We start from the raw sequence: 12,021 nt of genomic DNA on the forward strand, positions 1-12,021 counted from the left end.
ATTCTTTACTGAGTTTTGGGGAAAGTATGCATTCTTGTTGTAAGAAAGTTACTTAGATTAACTGACGGAAGCTTAGAATGAAACAGGAGGAATAGAGGTCCCATGAGTGATGCTGCAGCAGTAATGAGAACAATAAGTTCAGTCAGAGTGACATCACCGTAGAATTTCTAGGGTTCCTGGCACAGTTATTAGCAAATGTGACAACCTGGCTCTTCTGTCGGTAGCACTGGAGACGTCCAGCAAAGCCTATCAGAGTTATTCAGAAATCTACATTTATAGACTCTGGTCCTAAGAGGAAGGCTTCAGAATCTGCTCTTCTGTCAAGTAATTGAAGACGAGAAGTAATAGTGATTAATTAATGAACATATTTAAGTGTCACTGAGGATTTGGGGCTTCCCTGGAAAAGTGGTTAAATCTCTGCTAGTAAAGTCAGTTGTTTCCAGAGTCATTTTAGTTTGTTCATAAAATCCACCTGAGCACTCAAGCTAGTGAAATACACTGGATATTTCATTTAAGGGTTAAGAAGACTATAGAAAATTCTAATAATCACCCTAGACTCTAGTTTCTTTCAGAATGCTCATGTTGCTCAGTCGCTCAGTTGTGTTTGACTCTGCGACCCCTTGGACTGCAGCACGCCAGGCTTCCCTGTCCTTCACCATCTCCAGGAGTTTGCTCAAACTCACATCCATTGAGTTGGTGATGCCATCCAACCATCTCATCCTCTGTCACCCCCCATTCTCCTCCTGCCTTCAATCTTTCCCAGCATCAGAATCTTTCCAATCAGACAGTTCTTCACATAAGATTGGCAAAGTGTTGGAGCTTCAGCTTCAGCATCAGTCCTTTCAATAAATATCCAGGGTTGATTTCCTTGAGGATTGACTGGTTTGATCTCCTTGCTATCCAGGGGACTCTCAAGAGTCTTCTCCAGCACCACAGTTCAAAGGCATCATTTCTTTGGCACTCAGTCTTTTTTCTTGTCCAGCTCTCACATCCATATGTGACTACTGGAAAAACCATAGCTTTGACTATATGGAACTATGTTGGCAAAGTAATGTCTCTGCTTTTTAATATACTGTCTAGGTTTGTCATAGCTTTCTTTCCAAGCAACAAGAGTCTTTCAATTTCATGACTGCAGTCATAGTCCACATTGATTTTGGAGCCTAAGAAAATAAAGATGCACATACGTGTTACTTATAACTATATCTCAGTATCTAGTTCAGTACCTGAAACTAACAGTTTTTCATTAAATGTTTATTGAATAGATAAAAATGATCATAAACTTAAATAGAATATAAGGTAATACTTTGACAGTATTTACTATTTGGGTCTTTTTCTCTTGAATAAAGACCTTCTGTAAATGAGAGTACTATTCTTTCAGTCAATTGCCTGTGTGTTCTTTAACACAGAAAACAACCTTTAAAATATATGGGCTGTAGTATTTATAAAGCTGGCCTAATAGTAATTACCATTTAACAAATGTCCACAGTTGTTTATGGCCTGTAGACTACAGAGTATCTGTGTGTCAGATCTAAGGGCTCAGGAGCCATTTAGAACTGGAATATCCTAATCAAATATTATCTGTAGACTGTACCATTAGAATACAAAGATGTTCTTCCAAAATGGGAAATACTATTTCAAGAAACAGCAACAATAAAAAATACTCTGCCTATGAAAAAATGCATTCCTGAATACAGAGAGCATATAGTAGCAAAGATTTTCTCACTTGATTACACCTAGGATGGACAGTGAGGCTAATTCAATGCAAGCATAGTCTTAGATGGTTTCCCTGGGGGCTCAGTGGTAAACAATCTGCCTGCAATGCAGGAGACACAGGTTCAATCCCTGAGTCGGAAAGATACCCTGGAAAAGGAAATAGCCACCCACTGTAGGATAACTGCCTGGAGAATCCCATGGACAGAGGAGACTAACAGGCTATAGATCATGGGGTCACAAAAGAGTCAGAAACGACTTAGCGACTAAGCACACACACACATACACAGTCTTAGACACCAGGTAACAGACTCCAACTAACAGACCCACTCTACTCCGCGGCCTGTTTTTGTAAATAAAGTTTTATTTATTTATAGAGCACAGGCATGTTCATTTGTGTATGTATACCCTAATGGAATAATTAAGAATCTAATTGTATGGCTTCTAATGCATAAATTTTTACTATATGATCTTTAGCAGAAAAACTTTCCCCATTTCTGTTCAATGAAAAACCAGTTATATTTGTGTGTGTGTATATATGTGTGTTTTTCTTTGTGTGTATGTAGGATTTAAAGAGAGAGTGTTATGCCCAGAAATAACTAAGACTTTGCAGGGAGAGTTTAATGTGTATGGCCCAAAGAATCTTTGAATATTATATGATGAGATTTGAGCTAATTAATGTGCAAACTTGAGTCTAACTGTTAACATAATTTAATAACTATACACATGATAATGCTTTGGGAAATTGGGATTGCATGCTTATAAAAAATAAAGAGAAAATCAATGATTCCTAGCTTCTCACAACAGTTTCTGCTTTATAGTGAGCTCTTTTAGAGAGCTTCACCATGATTTTTTATTATTACCATGAATAAAGGCTCAAGGTGTTACCACACATTTGATCAAATATTAATAAACATACTTGGAGAGAGTGAATGTCGACCAGCAAAATAGAGGAAAAATGTCATCTGGACCTGGCAGAGAAACTTTGCAGGAAGCCAGCAGTGGAGATTGCTCTAGGAGGCAGATGAGAGAGATTATTTTTCACAAGAGTAGTTGAGTGAAATGAAAATGTCTAGCTTTTTCTCTCTATGGCAAAGGCTAGGGAATTATCCATCTTGTCAGCACCTGAATGCTATTCTACTGGCGGACTTTAATTACATAGGCTAGACAGCTTGTGAGGGGAAAAAACAAAAGTTGAGAATCTCTATTCTGGGGGAAACGTCCTAAGCAGTGTGTGAGAGGTGTGCGCAGAAATCTCTCTATTCTGGGGGAAACGTCCTAAGCGGCGTGTGAGAGGTGTGCGCAGAAATCTCTCTATTCTAGGGGAAACGCCCTAAGCAGCATGTGAGAGGTGTGCGCAGAAATCCTGTTGACAAAATATTACATGTGAGTGCCTCCCACACACAGCTTTAAAATGTTACTCCTGTGTGTTTCCCGTTCCTGCTGCTATTCAAGCCACAAATATCTACAGCAGCTTAATCTGTTTCTTTCTCTCTCTTGCCCCGTGATTCCTCCAAGAAACATTAGCAACTATTGCATTCATCCCCTTATGTCATTTCATGTAATTTTACAATGATTTTAGAATTGTATTGCGTTCTTAAGTTTCTCTGAGAAGTTATCTGGAAGGTAAGTTAAATTAAATGAACCAGGAATGTTTCGCATTATTATAATTTACTTTTTGAGGTATTAAAATTCACATTTTCATTGAAAAAGTTATACCCGTTTCTGTTACATCTTTTGTGTATGTTCATTGTTTTCAGAGAGCAGTGAGAAACACACAGCTTGAGATTATGGAGTGACTGAAATCCTTCTCCTGAAGGATCGAAACATTTTAATGATGTCAGTGACTTCCTCAGTGACTCTAGTATCTTTCTGACTCCCACATTAAGTGAATCGTCATGTTGGTCTGTGTGTCTTTGCAGTTCCTGGAAGCTACTTGGAACATGTCCACTGAAGGAATCCATGAAAATGCCATAACAAAGAAATTCAGGTCATTCCTTCACTCACTGTTCACCCAATAAACTTTTATTGAACTCTTGTGGTGTACATATTAGAAGTATGTGATACTGAGGAACACATGTTTAAGCTGTGGATTCAGGAAGACTTAAAGTGGAATCCTGGCTCTGCCCTTGCTGGCTACATGACTTTGGTGACTAGACTTAACCTCTCTGAACTTGGGTTTCTTCACATCTCATCTTCATGTACATGGATATGAAGATTAGAGTGACTGAAATGTATAGAGCCTAAGATTTGGTAAAAGCTTCAGTTTAGGCAAGTGACTTTCTTCTGTCCTCTGTGTGTGTGTGTGTGTGTGTGTGTGTGCAGAGTTGAAATGAATGTTGGGAGAGACAGAGAATGACGTTGTGTGGAGTGTAGTCTTGTTTTAAGACATATCTGAATTTGAATTCATACTCTAGTAATTTTGAATCTAGTGAGGCCTCAAAATGACAAGTCCCAACTCAGTGGTGCAGAGAAAAATGTAGATTATTTGGTCTATAATCAGTCAAGCTCCTGTGAACTTGGGTTCTGTGTTAAATATCAAACACAATTTAGCTTTATAGCTCAGGCTGTGCAATAATTTACATAATTTTATTAGATCAGTAGTTCTTAAACTGTAATGTACGTTGGGATCACCAGAAGGGCCTTAAAATTACAGATTGCTAAACCTCGTTTCCAGCATTTCTGCTTCAGAAGGTCTGGGAATTTGCATTTTCACAAATCACCATGTGATGCTGATGCTACTGGTTGAGAATTTCTACTTTAGATAATATTTGGATTTTAAGGAAAATTCCTCCTTGTCTTTTAGTTCTTCCTACTCTTTCAAGTCTCTGGGTAGAGACATATGGTATTATAATATCCAACATATTATAATAAAATTTTACCTATAATTTATGAAAATATATGTATATTTGAGTTAATTCTGAATATAGCATTTGTATGTTTCACATTTTTGATATGCACCTATATTTATATATATAAATAAGTAGTAAATAATGGTTATATATAATGTATTAACATTTATATATAACATATATATATAGCATTAACATTTCTGATAGTCAAGTTATACAATGATAAAAACTTGAAGATGATATTTAAATAGCTTGGGTTTATCAGTATAAAGCCCATTATACAGAGTGAAGTAAGCCAGAAAGAAAAACACCAATACAGTATACTAATGCATATATATGGAATTTGAAAGATGATAATGATAACCGTGTATGCGAGACAGAATAAGAGACACAGATGCATAGAACAGTCTTATGGACTCTGAGGGAGAAGGTGAGGGTGGGACGTTCTGGGAGAATAGCACTGAAACATGTATGTTATCATATGTGAAACAGAACACCATTCCATGCTCGATGCATGAGACAAATGCTCAGGGCTGGGGCAATGGGATGACCCAGAGGGATGGGATGGGGAGGGAGGTGGGAAGGGGGTTCAGGATGGGGAACACATGTAAACCCATGGCTGATTCATGTCAATATAAGGCAAAAACCACTACAATATTGTAAAGTAATTAGCCCCCAACTAAAATAAATAAATTTATTTAAAAAAAAATTAAAATATAATTTTTAACTCATGACTTTGAATTAGTATAATTTTTATTATTTACCCTTTTATGTAATATTATGAACCTCTGACACTTTAAAAGTTAACTCTCTCCAGTGAAGTTTAATTATTACTTCTGTTTTTATCCTTTCAGTTAGAATTCATGTCCTGTTTAGCACTATTCCAGATAACTTTGAAAGTACTCTTACAGTCTGACAAGAAGACATTCTGGATACATTTTGGTTTTCTCTGTCCAAAAGATAGATTTAACTAAACGTCTATAAACAATAGTGTTGGAGATCTAAAGTTTGTGTTTCCTGAAGTGTATATTAGATGAGGTACTAGAACTGGGAATATTTATTGAAAATCATGAATTCATATTGATAGAGGTAATATATTTAAATTATTCTTACTTTTAAAAGCTTACTCAGTTTTTCTCTGTTTTAAATACATCAGTTTCTGTCCTATCACAAAACTTTCATCAAATTTTAATATATTATGCTGTATTCCGTCATTGCAAATAACGTGGTTAATTGAGAATATTACCATATTCCTTAGAATCTAAGGTGCCACATTATTGTATCATAAAGAAATCATACTATGTGGATATCATATTCAAAAAGTAAATCTACCTCACACTATACACAAATATTAATTAAGGTGTATTGTAGATCTACACGTGAAACGTAAAACAGTAGGGCTTTTAGAAGATAACCTTCAAATCCTGAGGTAGTAAAATATTTCTTAAGTATACTATAAAACCATTAGCCATAAAAGAGCATTAGTAAATTAGACTCTGTTAAAATTAGGGTTACTATTAAGACAATGTAAAACCATGTCACAAAGTGGGGGGAATTATTTATATTACATGTAGCTGAAAAGTGTTAATGTGCAGAATATATAACCACTTTTCCAAATTAATGAGAATAAAAAAAGGGATACAGCTCAATGGTAAAATATTTTAAGTGGAAAAAAGACATGGACAGTTACTTCACACACAAAAACATATGCAAATAGCCAAGTTAGATTTGAAATATTTTGACTCTTATTATTTTTAGTCAGAAAAATACCAAGTTAAACCCATTGTGAAATTTCATTTCATACCCACAAGAAAGACTAAAGTAAATTTGACTGAAATCCCAAATATTGGTGCAGATGTGGAGCTTCTAGAATTTTCATGCACTGATGATAGGAGCCTGATTTGTGCAAACTCTTTGCAGAAGTGTTTGGTAATACTGTTAAAGTTGACATATGCATACACTATGACCCAGCAATTCCTCTCCTAGGCATATATTTAACAAAAATTTATACATATGTACACCAAAAGCCATGCACAAGAATGTTTATAGAAGTATTACTCTTAATTGCCTAGGTCTGGAAACAGTCCAGTATCCATCAACAGTAGATTAGATAAATAAATTGTGGTATATTTATACAATGGAATGCTGAACAGCAAGAAAATGAATGAACTATTGCTACATTAAAAAAACCTGAATGAGCTGAACAAATACAGTATTTTCCTAAAGGCACCAGACACAAAAGAATACATTTTATTGTTTGTTGTTCAGTCGCTCAGTTGTGTCCAACTCTTTGTGACCCCACACTGGGTGTATAATCTACCTATGTATAAATTCATAATCAGGAAAGACTAATCTGGTGGTTTTCAGGGGAGGGGGAAGGAGAGTGACAAGTAGGTGGCATGAGAGGGCTCTCTGGGTTTCTTGTTCGGTTGCTAAGTTGTGTCCAACTCTGCAACTCCACAGGCTGCAGTGTGCCAGCCTTCCCTGTCCTTCACTATCTCCTGGAAGAGTTTGATCAAACTTATGTTCATTGAGTTGATGATGCCATCCAACCATCTCATCCTCTGTCATCCCCTTCTCCTCCTGCCTTCAGTCTTTCCCAGGATCAGGATCTTTTCCAGTGAGTAAGATGGGTTTCTGGAGATGTTCTATTTCTTGACTTGGTTCCAAGTTTGGCCTCACTTTGAATAGGCCATTAAGATATATTTATTTTATGTGCTTTTTGATTTATACCTCAATGAGAACATTTTTTGTTGTTGCAAAATCATATGCACAAAGTTATGTGAAAACAGCATAGACAAAATATCTGACTTTAGACATCAAAGAAATCAGCTCAAAGAGGGGATTTGAAGTCAGATTTTATACCATGATGCATTCCAATACAAGTTCAAAAATCCCTTTCTTTAGTAGCTTAAAAAAGTAAGGACTTTATGTTCATTAAAAAAATAATAATAATAACCTTAGGAAAGTACATGTCTCAATTAAACATGGAACTTAGGCTAACTCAGCTTTCACTGTCCTTACTCTGTATTTTGTCCTATTGGCTGCAAGAGGCTGTTGCTTCTCCAGGGATTTAGTCTGAGTTACAGGAATGAAGAGGAAAAAGAGGAAAAGGTTTCTTGGCAGTCACATACTCATGCCTCACTTACCAGAGCTGGGTCACCTCTAGGTTTGAGGAAATTGATAACGATAAAACAGATGGAAACAAAGAAAGAGGGGTTGAAACGGGTGTTCAGTAAACCAACCTATGTGATTTGTTGCACACCTAAGAGATATGTCTTAACAATAAAACAACTCTGCCTGATGTGTTTTGGGAGGGTGTGCGTGCATACTCATGTGTGTCGGACTCTTTACAACCCCATGGACTAGAGCCTGCCACAGTCCTCTGTCCATAGAATTTTCCAGACCAGAATACTGGAGTAGATTGTCATTTCCTACTCCAGGGGAATCTTCCCAACCCAGGGATGGAACCTGTGTCTCTTATGTCTCCTGCATTGGCAAGTAGATTTTTTTTTACCAACAGCACCACCTGGGAAGGATACTACAATGCAATATATATGCTATGTGTGTATGTATATATATATATATATATATATTTTTTTTTTTTGACCACCATCTACTTCTTCCACCTTAAGGAAGGTCACATGTTTTCAGAAACTTTCTCATCTCTTTATGTATAGTAAGGTTTAAGGTACAGTGACAGTACTTAAAGTTATGGTGATTCTCCAGAACATAAAGGGCCACAAAGGAATTCACTGCTGAGGCAGCTATTAATAATTTTGAAACAGAAAGAGAAGTGTCTGACATAATAACAGTGGGGTGATTTTTTTTTTCTTTTTTGTTGTTCTTCTTTAATAGTTAGGCAGAGATGAGATGATGGGAAAAATAATTTTAGGCATCAATTTTCTGAACCATTCAGTAGATAGGCATTCAAATTTAAAGTTTCTTTAAAAAAAGCAAAGAAAGAGGAAAAAATATGTCAGTAACTTTAGAAACAACAAAACTATCTTGTTGGTCAGTTCATCTTCAGTAGAATAGAAAGATTTTGTTAATTCTTGAATTCCTGAGAATTGATCACTCAATTATTCAACAAATGATTATTGTGTACCCCTTATGTGCTGGTACTGTGTTACCTAATTAAATATTTATCTTCACTAAAGCTCTTCCCGATTGCAAACTATAAAACTGGGTCCCAGATGGGTTCAGGAATTAACCAATTGTACAGTTAATAAATTCTAGAATTGGAACCAAGGCCTTCTTGACTGTCTTTCTACTCTATGAACTGCTTAGAATGATCTCAATCCCTGTAATGACCTTGATGCTTGACTGCATCCACCCAACAGCTCAACTAAATAGCCAGTTTATACTAACAATATATAGATATAGTATAGTAGATGCAGTTCCACATCATGTTACATCAGCCTCAGTTGTTGTTAGTGGGTTCTAAGGTATTTACTGTTAGCTAATTCTGAAACGGAGAGATGCTCATGAGGGAAGTTACACAGTTTCTCCCTGGGATGGATCACTGGATTGTAGAATTTAGGTGTGATTCTAGCTCAACTTTCTGACCGCATAAGCATGGGAGTCTGGTTTTATCTCATGCAACTGGATATTTTGAAACATCACTCTAGAAAAGATTAGAAAAATCCTTAAGTATTTAATTATAAGTGATATAAAAAGAAAGCAGCCATTTCCAGAGATGAGACACCTAAATAAAGTGCATCACTCATTTTTCTAGTCTTTGCCAGTCCTAAACTGGATCCTTATCAGAGCCTATATGAGCTGCTCTAAGAAGCATCACTGTGGAGCGAGGTGGAACCCCCATTTAGCTTTGCATGTTAAATTCGTTTCCTTGGCATTGTTGCATTGTTTGAGGACTTTGACTTTCTTAAATTAACAGTTGAGGCAAAAGTGTTCCAAGTGATAGTAAGAATGGAATCTTAAACAAAATAAAGTTCTGTAAAAAAAAAAAAAACAAACAGAACTTTAAAATAGAATCATTTTGTTCTAAAATGTTGATAATCTCATGGCAGTGACTCAAAGCCAAATTAGGAAAAGAGCACATTGATGTTGATGATTCTTGCACAGATGAACCTGAGGCAGGATATGCCTCATCCATGAACATGTAGGAACACTGAGACTGGATTATAGTTTTGCCTTGTAAACTGTACAGAATAGTTTTACTCTTCCACTGCCCTTGAGAAACTGATAAATACTTAAGAACTACACTTAGCATATTGATGGGGTGGGCTTTTTCTTCCTTCTCTCTCTCTTTTTTAAATTTGAAGCAAAATATCTGGCTTGCCTTTCAGTCATGGAAATAGATCCATATAGGTGCAAAGGAAGCTAAAATATAGATCTTTCATATTTCTCTTTCCAGTGTAAACCACCTTTAAAATAAATATAATCTCTTGGCTGAGAAAAACCAAATTTGTATACTTTGTAAATTTTTCTTTTGTCAGGAAGACATTGCAGAGGATGGAAAATCGCTTCTAATGGCTCTGAAACTTGTCACAGGTAGGTGGCATTTGATGACTCACAAAAGAGGAACTGTAGTGCAGATTAATTATTTTTTTGGCTGTAAAATAATGCTGGTTTACTTTGCACTAATAATAGGAAAGTTAATAAATGTCATTCAAGTCATTAAAACCGAAGTTTCTGATGCTATTAGAAACTGTAATCCAAGAATGTTTTGAGGGAACTAACATGTATGGTAAACTACCAAAATTGCTAATATTCTTACCATTAATTTAGTTTGCCATTTAATATACCATTAATTGTTATTCCTTAGCAAATCATCTTCATCAAGCGATGGATAACTTGCTTCTCTATTTTGGTCAAACAAGATATACATACACACATAGCATATATATTGCATTGTGGTATCCTCCCAAAGGGGCTTCCCAGGTGGTGCTGTTGGTAAAAAAAATCTACTTGCCAATGCAGGAGACATAAGAGACACAGGTTCCATCCCTGGGTTGGGAAGATTCCCCTGGAGTAGGAAATGACAATCTACTCCAGTATTCTGGTCTGGAAAATTCTATGGACAGAGGACCGTGGCAGGCTCTAGTCCATGGGGTTGTAAAGAGTCCGACACACATGAGTATGCACGCACACATTAACACTTAATACTGAAGTTTCGTTCCTACGCAAAAGTATCATGCCATAAAATAGTTTTTAAATATGCCATTAGCCAGGGCTTGTGTGGGCGAGGGTGTTAGAAAATGGACATCTTTATATTTTACTTGTGGGAGTAAACTAGTACTCCCTCTAGTATTTCTAGAGGGCAGTGTATATCAAAAGGTGACATACTCTTTGAATTGAGTCTAATTTTAGAAGGCTGTTCCAAGGAATCAATCAGATGAATTCTAAGGATGTTCATCACCATAATATTTACAATAGAAAAAAAATGAAATTATTAAAATTTACTGTAAGAGGACTTGAAAGATGTTATCATTGATCTATATCATAAAACATTATGTCACATTTAAAACTATCATGTGAATTTATGTTTTTGATATGGAAAATGTTCATAATATGTTGTTAAGAAATAAGTTACAGAAAACTGTATATGGTATCCCTACTTTTGTAAAAGTAAGTGTATTTATTTAGAGTTTAACTTGTATGATATATAGATACATGATCTGTGTAGAGTGCTTAGACAATTATAACTATATTAAATATATTAGATGTGAATGACTAGAATAGAAAAAGGGTACTATAGCATTAAAATAGTCATTTCTGTATATATAGATTTAAAATTTTATTTTCCTTATGCTCTTACCTGTGTTTTTTTGAAAATAAATATGAATACTTACACAGTGAAAATTAACATGAATAAAATGCAGGTTATTCATTGACTTTTCCCTACTCTCCCACTGAGATGACTCCAACCTCTTGTGAAATAGGAAGTGCAGAAAGAACATTCTAAGCAGTAAGCTACCTAGATCACACCTCCTAATTTCAACCACACAGAAGACACCAGAAATCAGTCCCTGAATCTCTTTCTGATTTTCCTCCTTTCATCAGCTGATTGAATTTTCCCCTTCTTTTCAGTTTGAAGGATGTGCTTCCACTATTATATATTTTTATCCATATAAGGAAGGACTTTGAAAGTCTGCATCTGTGTATCAGCAAGCCAAATTCTTCAGCTGGAGGTGTGGGAGCTTCATAAGAGAATTATGCTTCACTCTACTTCCTCTCCTGTTTAGAAATGTCAGAAAGGACTTCCCAAGCCCAAGACTGATGACTCCTGCCATCTTGGATATAAAGGGAATCTAGAAAGATGTTAGGCAAAGCCTTGGGAGGGATTTTCACTCCATTTTGGGCATTCCACCAGTTTAGATGTGGAATAACACTGGTCCTGCCAAAGAGCCAATTTGAAAGGAGGATACAGGAGATGATAAATAAGGGAGACCATGAAAGTTAGTGGTTACCAATATGACCTGTTGTGTTAGAC

At 36.0% G+C, this 12,021-nt stretch overlaps 1 long non-coding RNA gene across 1 annotated transcript in view; it reads left to right on the forward strand.

Annotated features, from left to right (window-relative positions):
* Positions 1-12,021, forward strand: part of LOC145526852 (uncharacterized) — a 466,924-nt gene that overhangs the window by 78,912 nt on the left and 375,991 nt on the right. Inside the window, exon 4 of the long non-coding RNA XR_014069238.1 lies at positions 10,025-10,079. This is a non-coding gene — a long non-coding RNA (uncharacterized LOC145526852). The remainder of the gene's footprint in view (positions 1-10,024; positions 10,080-12,021) is intronic.

Source organism: Giraffa tippelskirchi, chromosome 11 (assembly GCF_054371585.1).
Source record: "Giraffa tippelskirchi isolate mGirTip1 chromosome 11, T2T-mGirTip1v1.2.pri, whole genome shotgun sequence".
NCBI lineage: Eukaryota > Metazoa > Chordata > Mammalia > Artiodactyla > Giraffidae > Giraffa > Giraffa tippelskirchi.